Source organism: Oratosquilla oratoria, chromosome 3 (genome assembly GCF_046742065.1).
Source record: "Oratosquilla oratoria isolate Oo_2021 chromosome 3, ASM4674206v1, whole genome shotgun sequence".
Lineage (NCBI taxonomy): Eukaryota > Metazoa > Arthropoda > Malacostraca > Stomatopoda > Squillidae > Oratosquilla > Oratosquilla oratoria.
This window is the reverse complement of record NC_134779.1, coordinates 85,481,556-85,489,055: the sequence shown is the minus strand read 5'-3', so window position 1 is coordinate 85,489,055 and position 7,500 is coordinate 85,481,556. Positions and strand designations below refer to the sequence as shown.

Sequence of the window (7,500 nt, the reverse complement as noted above, 5' to 3'; positions counted from 1 at the left end):
CTTAAGTAAGGCCAAAACCAGTTACTATAAATCCACTTCCCGCCCATCTCAGCATCATAAATGGAACAAAAAATTGCCTAAAACTTCCTTATAACAAATCTATCAATAATTTCTCCCAAATGCTACCAAAAGATAACGTAAAAATCATTTATAGTTACCCCAATAATTTATTCAGAAAAGTAGTCAACGTACATCACAGAACAACGGAGTTTACAAATTACCCTGCTCAGGATGTGATGAAGTGTATTGGGGGCAAACGGATAGAAAATTGAAAACAAGAATAAAAGAACATAAAAACTCGGTAAAATACGCACAGCAGAACTCCGCGGTATTTCAACATGTGGCCAACAATAATCACCGCATAAATTGGGACGAGGCAAAAATCATTTTCAAATCAAAATGTAGTTGTAAAGGAAAATCACTGAATCTTCCTTAATTAAACAATTCCCCAATTTTAACATTTCAAAAGGACAATGGTCACCTGATTATATAACCACCTCGACAGTTTACAAATTACTTCCTTCTATTGTAAAAGCGGATGACTTGCCACAAAGCCCACGCAGCAATATAGACGCTACCTGATATGACATGTCCATGTTCCCTCACCCCACCTCTCTCCTCTGTATATAAGATATGTGTTTTCTCTTGTCTTTGTATTCCACTTGAAGAGGATCACAGCAAGTGATCGAAATCTACGGAAATCGTCATTTCCTTTCTATTCTTAAACCCAATTAACAGTGGGGTTTTAGTGTATTTATTAATGTGTTACGACATCACTGGACAGTGATATATATATATATATATATATATATATATATATATATATATATTATATATACATATATATATATATATATATATATGTATATGTATAATGTTATGCACGTGAGCAGGATATTTTCTTTTATGCATACTACGTTGTAAGTGATGGCTAGTTGTGCGCTTATTTTCTTAAAGGCGGGTTAAGGCGTCGTCACTTGCGGCGAAGGTCGAGGGGATGGCGGTTCGAAATCTGCCACCTGCGAAGTTGAACCAAGGGCATGGTTCATTAAATTCCACGCTACAAAGTCCTCTGTAAGGAGCACCGTCCTAGCCTTCCGATGGGGAGTTTGTGACGTTAAACCATATCTATCTATCTATCCATATGTGAATTCGGATAGAAGACCCTTCTTAAGTAGCTTGGGATATCCTTTCTGGTTAGAATAAGACTGTTTCCGGAGAATGGTGTGATGATATTTCATTTCATCTGTTTGTGTTCAAAGGTCAACTGAGAAGGTTTAAAAATTATTTTTTGTTATTTCATAACTTAGAAGAAGTTAGAACACTAAAATGCACGTTTCTATAATTCTATAGTCTTGATTTTATCCAAATAGCATAATCTTAATAGCATCTGGTAGCAGACGAACTTTTGAATGTCGTAGTTACATTTTCCACCGCTATGGCAACTGATGACGTCAGTATTACCAGCAAGCAGCGAGTAACACGATGGGGATTTCACATCGAGTGAAGAAGATTTATCGGATTTGGATGCCCTCTCGTGTTCCAGTGTGGGTACGGTACAAGGATACATGTACGAACCAATTCGGATATCCAAACAAGACTCAACTGACGAAGAACATGTCGAGAGCGAGGAATCTTCAGAGGATGAACGCCCAGAACGAGCAGGAAATAAGGACTGGTGAGTTCGTCGGAATGCATTACTAAATGCACACCACCAACCACACCAGACCAGGCACATGATTTCGTTGGTTTGTCATCAGACGTGCGGATGAAGGTTTGAAGGCATGAAATAGTAGGCCTAATACCTAGCAGACGTTGATGGGCCTGGCCCTATCTACCAGGCCCCAGCATGCCCAGCAGGGCTGGTTTTGATTTTATTTTGTTGGAAAAACATCCACACGACCACCAAGATGACCACGTCCACAGTGCATGGATAGTTCATCTGTTCATGCAAGGAGGTTAGCATGTTAGAAAATTTAATAAAATTTTCTACTGCTTGTTCATAGGCCTATGGCATGAATGCCATAGGCCTAACCATGCCTCCTTGCATGGACAGATGAACTATCGATGCACTGTGGACATGGTCATCTTGGTGGTCGTGTGGATGTTGTTCCAATAAAATAAAATCAAAACCAGCCCTGTAGGCAACTGGGCATACGCTGCCTAGATACATATCTAGCGGATCATCTGGCGGATCGTCTTGGAATGGAGTTCGATGATTGGTCTCTATGTGCCCCTGCGATAACCAATCCGGCCAAAGAGCGTGCAAGTTTACAAACCCTTCTCTATGATTAGTTGTTACTGCTAAATTGATGTAAACTGCCTCTGTACTTTTCCTTGCCATTTCTTATACCAATGTGAAGTATCTCTTCATTATTCCAATTGGGTAAATAGCGGTGGTTCGCAGCGTGTATTACTAACCAGTTGGTTGTTCTGTGGTGTCGCATGTCGTGCCTGTATTCATATATTCTTTTTTCGATTTCTCGAGACGTTTCGCCGAAGTAAGCTGTGTTACATCCGCCACGGCGAATTTTGTGTATTACTCTGCCTTCATTCTTTCTTTCTGTGCTTTCGTTTCTGGATACGATATCCTTCGTCTTCCGCCCTGACGAGTGTAATATGTTTACCCAGATTCTCGCGAGGAACTTGTATATTATAATTCCCATACGCCACTCTTTCCAACCCTATATATATAATATATATATATATATATATATATATATATCCATATATATTCACATACACACACACACACACACACACACACATATATATATATATACATATATGTATATATATAAATATATATATGCATAAGTTTTCTAAAACATGCAAAATGCACAAATTATGCTAAGCACCACAGGGAAAGCAAAAAAAAAAAAAAAAAAAAAAAAAAAGGAATACGTGACTCCTTTCAACTGCACTTCTACTCTGTTCATTGCTCTGGAGTGCAATAATGTCGACTATATTACGCCACCTTCCGCAATTAGCAAAACTTGATTTGGACTTGATGAATTCTCATTAATTTCTGGGATTTCTTGGATACCTGAGTTATGTTCATGATGTGTGTCTTTTTCTTCCTCTTGTGTTATCTGTTTTTTAATAGACAACACTGCCCCGCTACTCTACAATCTAGCATTGTTATCTTCCTCATCTCTCTCAATAGGTTCTCTGATCACAGATACTGGCTCTAAGTCTGGTTGATTTAAAAAGGGATTAACTGTGGTTTCACTAAGATCCCTAACTCAGCCGAACATATGGTCATGCCCTCTTTTCTCGTTGTTGCAAATTCTATAAAAAGAAATCTCCTAGGAAGACAGATTATTCTACAACTATCACCGGAATGTTCAAGTGCTATTTTTTTATATAAGATAAAATCTGACTCAGTCTTCCCTAATGTTTTAAACTGACTTCCTGTTACTCCTTGCAATGAGTAATGTATTGGTTCCAACATTTTTACCCTCGGTTTCAATTGGTTTAAAACTTTGCTGGTTATAACATTGACTATATCTGTTGTTGCATTCCTAATGTCATGACATATGGACTAATTACTTTACTTTCTAAGTGCATTGTCTCTTTAAGATCCCTGTACAACTTTTGTGCAGTCATCTCGTCATTGTTGTACACCAATAGTACACAAGCTATTAAGTGAGTAGCCTGAGAAACTTTTAACTTGCCACAAGATCTACTTTCTATCTAATTTGAACCCTTCAACATAGAAACCACGTCCTTAGACCATTTGTCTATTTTTGCTAAATATTCTGAATTTGTTTCGTTTGTTTTTGTTGACTATCATTCTAACCAAAGACCTGACAGGATCCTGATCACACTTTGATTGAAAGTGTTTAATGAATATATATATTTTTATATTCCTCGTTGTTTTTATGTTTTCCATTTGCTGGAAATTTATTATAGGCCTAGCCCGACATTTCTCACGATCTACAGTTTCTTTCAATATTTCTATATTTTTCCTTTCATCTAGTATGATTTCTGTCACTATTAGTGCATCAATTATGTTAATGAATATATAACCTATTATATTTTCTTTCCCGAAATATTTGGGATATTTGATTGCGAGGTAATAACCTCATGACGGGGAACTTCCGTGGCCATCCTAACTATAATTACATGTATAATACATGTGATTTTCTACTTTCTCTGTTGATAATGTTATCAATTGATTTCAATTTGTAGTCGTTCTTCAACACGTATGGGCGCGCACCTCAGCAACACATCATCCTTGTCCTTGTAGTCACTATTCTCCACTAGCTCGTCCTCGTACCAGCGTGGGGATTTGCGTGCAGTCCTTGGTCCCGAATGTTGCTTGGAGTTCGTTAGTTGCTTGCGTTTTCCTTGCAGACTTGCATGCGATGAATGTTTGGCTGCAACAATTATCTTTACACGTGTAAGCATGTATCTTGCATTAAATACTTTAGGTGTAGTCTTCTTTAGTTGCGTACGTTGACTGCTTTTCTTGGGTGACGTTTTCGTTGTGTGCGTTGAGTTGCATACGTTGAGCTCTTTTCTTTGGAAACATTTTAATTGCGTGCGTTCATCCCAACGCTGCCACCACTGTCAACTCTGTCACTGTTGGTCCTGTCACCGTTGTAGCCACTGTAATTACCCTTGTGGTCCTCACTTATGGGTATGACAACTCCTTTTAGTTATAATTTTCTGTCTGGAAGAATGAAAATGGTAGAAGTTTTCTTTATCTTTCTTCCGTTAATTCTTATACATAAGGTTCTATCACGGAATTCCACGAGAGCACGTATGAAAGATCCTATGTGAGCCTTGTAGTGACGTATTGATTTCCTTAGTCCAATGATCCTCACCACAGAGGGCGGGATCTTACAATCGTGAACCAGTTGAATTTTCTCCTCCTCCAACCTTTCACCAGTCAGATTCTTTGTTTCAAGTCTATATGGCAATATTGTTTAATTAGAATAATTATCTGCATAATTCTCACTTAGATTACAAAGGAATGCAATGTCAACAATACACTCGAGCTCCCGGACCTTGTTTATAAACAAGGCGGACTCAGGCAGCTCGCTCTGCTATATTATTAAACAATATAACTAAAAAATGTAACAACCCATCTATTTCTACCCTCTTTTCTACCAGCCTCTTACACAATGTCTTTTTCTACCACTTTCTCTTCAGCTTTCCTGTCTTCTCCTCTTCTCCTTCGAAGAAAACAGAAATCACAATGACTATACTTTTTTTATCTTTATTTCACGGGCGGAGGTCAGTCACGCACACACACACACACACACACACACACACACACAAACTTGATAATTCGTCTAGCATCACCCTGGAACACCATTCTAAAGCATACCACTCATAACTCTGGTCTACAAGAATCTCATTAAAGATATTGACAGATTGTAAAAAGTACAACTGCAAGCCACAAAACTGATTCCAAATATCAAAAATAAATCATACGAAAATTGACGAAAGCATATGAATCTATGTTCCCTAAAAAAGTGTAGACTCAGAGGTGACTTGATACGGGTCTTTAAGATTCTAAAGGGAATTGACATAAAAAGTGATAAAAAATTCACGTTGAATGAGAATCTAACAAGAAATAATGGTCTCAAATTGTCAAGAAATTATTTAATTTGGAAGTGGGTAGAAACAACTTTGCCAACCGTGTAGTTAATGAATGGAATAAATTTCCTGCAGAGGCAGTGCAATGTAGTTCAGTTCGAAGCTTTAAGATTTGTTTAGATAAACACCTAAGCAAGATGCTGTCATGACTGCCATTTATTTTATATCATGTTTATTTGTTTGTCATTATTTGTCTGTTTGTTTATTATTGTTTGCTTGATTATTATTTATTTTCATTTATCTGTCAATTTTTTATTGTTTACTATTTACCTGTTTCTTTATTATTCAACTTTACCAATTTAATTACTTTTTTATTTTATCTATTATTATATCATTATAACTTTTATTTATTAATCATTACTATAATTTTTTCGCATCCGACCTAGTTATGGACCAAAAGGTCTCCTGTCGGCATGCTCCTCTTTTGTAATCCTTTGTAATATTGTCCCCAATATTGTCCTTCTGTTCAGCGAGGAGGCAATAACACCTCACTCAACGTCATCGTGCATTTTCTTCTGGGACTGATTTATGTCCACAATAACTCGGCCGCTGGACCAACAACAACAACAGGACGTCCCGTCTCCCGCAAATGAAGAACGAGGTGGGAGGAACTTGATCCTTATACGTCGTCAGGAGGAGGAACCTCACTATCATTAGCGTCTTTGAAGAACTGGACTTTGTCCTTTTGCCCTTCCCCTTCGCTACCGATGTGGTATTCCTTTCAGATGAATGAAATATTCAGGCGCCAACCAAAATGTAAAGGAACAGTGCCATCAGCTACAGAAGGGATTAATCTCCTTCACTGTACCGCAATTCTGTTTACAAAAGAATGATTTAATGATCAAGAAATCTAAAAATATATGGAAGAACAACAAATAATGGCTCACTTTTGAGTGTTGACAATAGCACACATGTACATGATACAATTTCTAGAGACTTCTATGTCCTTACTTGATCTCCAAAATTACTCATAATATCTCCTTGGATGAAGTTCCCCGATATTTGGACCCATTTGTCATTGTACAATGGCGGATAAAAGTCCGTCCCCTCACCTTACTTCCACCGTCACCTCCATCCACGTTGAGCCTGAATTCGACGGGTTTCGAACAACTGAAATGTGGGTTGCCCGCATTCACAACGTACACTTTGCCATTTTTCGAGCATAATACACACACACAGACACACACACACACACACACACACACACACACACACACACACACACACATATATATATATATATATATATATATATATATATATATATGTATATATATATATATATATATATATATACATATATATATATATATATATATATACATATATATATATATATATATATGATATGGTTAAACGTCACAAACTCCCCCCTACCGGAAGGCTAGGGCAGTGCCCCTCACAGAGGGTTTTATAGCGTGGAATCGAATTAACCATGCCCTTGGTTCTACTTCGCCGGTGGCAGCGGTCGAACCACCATCCTTTCGACCTTCGCCACAAGTAATGACGCCCTAATATATATATATATATATATATATATATATATATATATATATATATACATAAATACATATACATACACATAAATACATATACATACATACATGTATATATATATATATATCTATGTATGTATAGAGTGAGAAATGAGGAGGTGAGGAGGAGAACAGGGGTGGAAAGGGAGTTGGGAGATAGGGTTGATGAAAGAGTATTAGGATGGTTTGGACACATGGAAAGAGTGAGTGAAGAAAGACTAGTAAAGGAGGTATGGAAGGCAGATGTGGAGGGAGTGAACATGAGGGGACGTCCTAGGATGAGATGGATGGATGGGGTGAAGGGGGCTTTGGGGAAGAGGGGAATGTCTGTTGAGGAAGGACAGGAGAGGACAGA

At 37.7% G+C, this 7,500-nt stretch overlaps 1 protein-coding gene across 5 annotated transcripts in view; it reads right to left on the bottom strand.

Moving 5' to 3' along the window:
- The window catches only part of LOC143024170 (putative fatty acyl-CoA reductase CG5065), a 510,045-nt gene that overhangs the window by 305,589 nt on the left and 196,956 nt on the right, over nt 1-7,500 (bottom strand). The window lies entirely within an intron of this gene.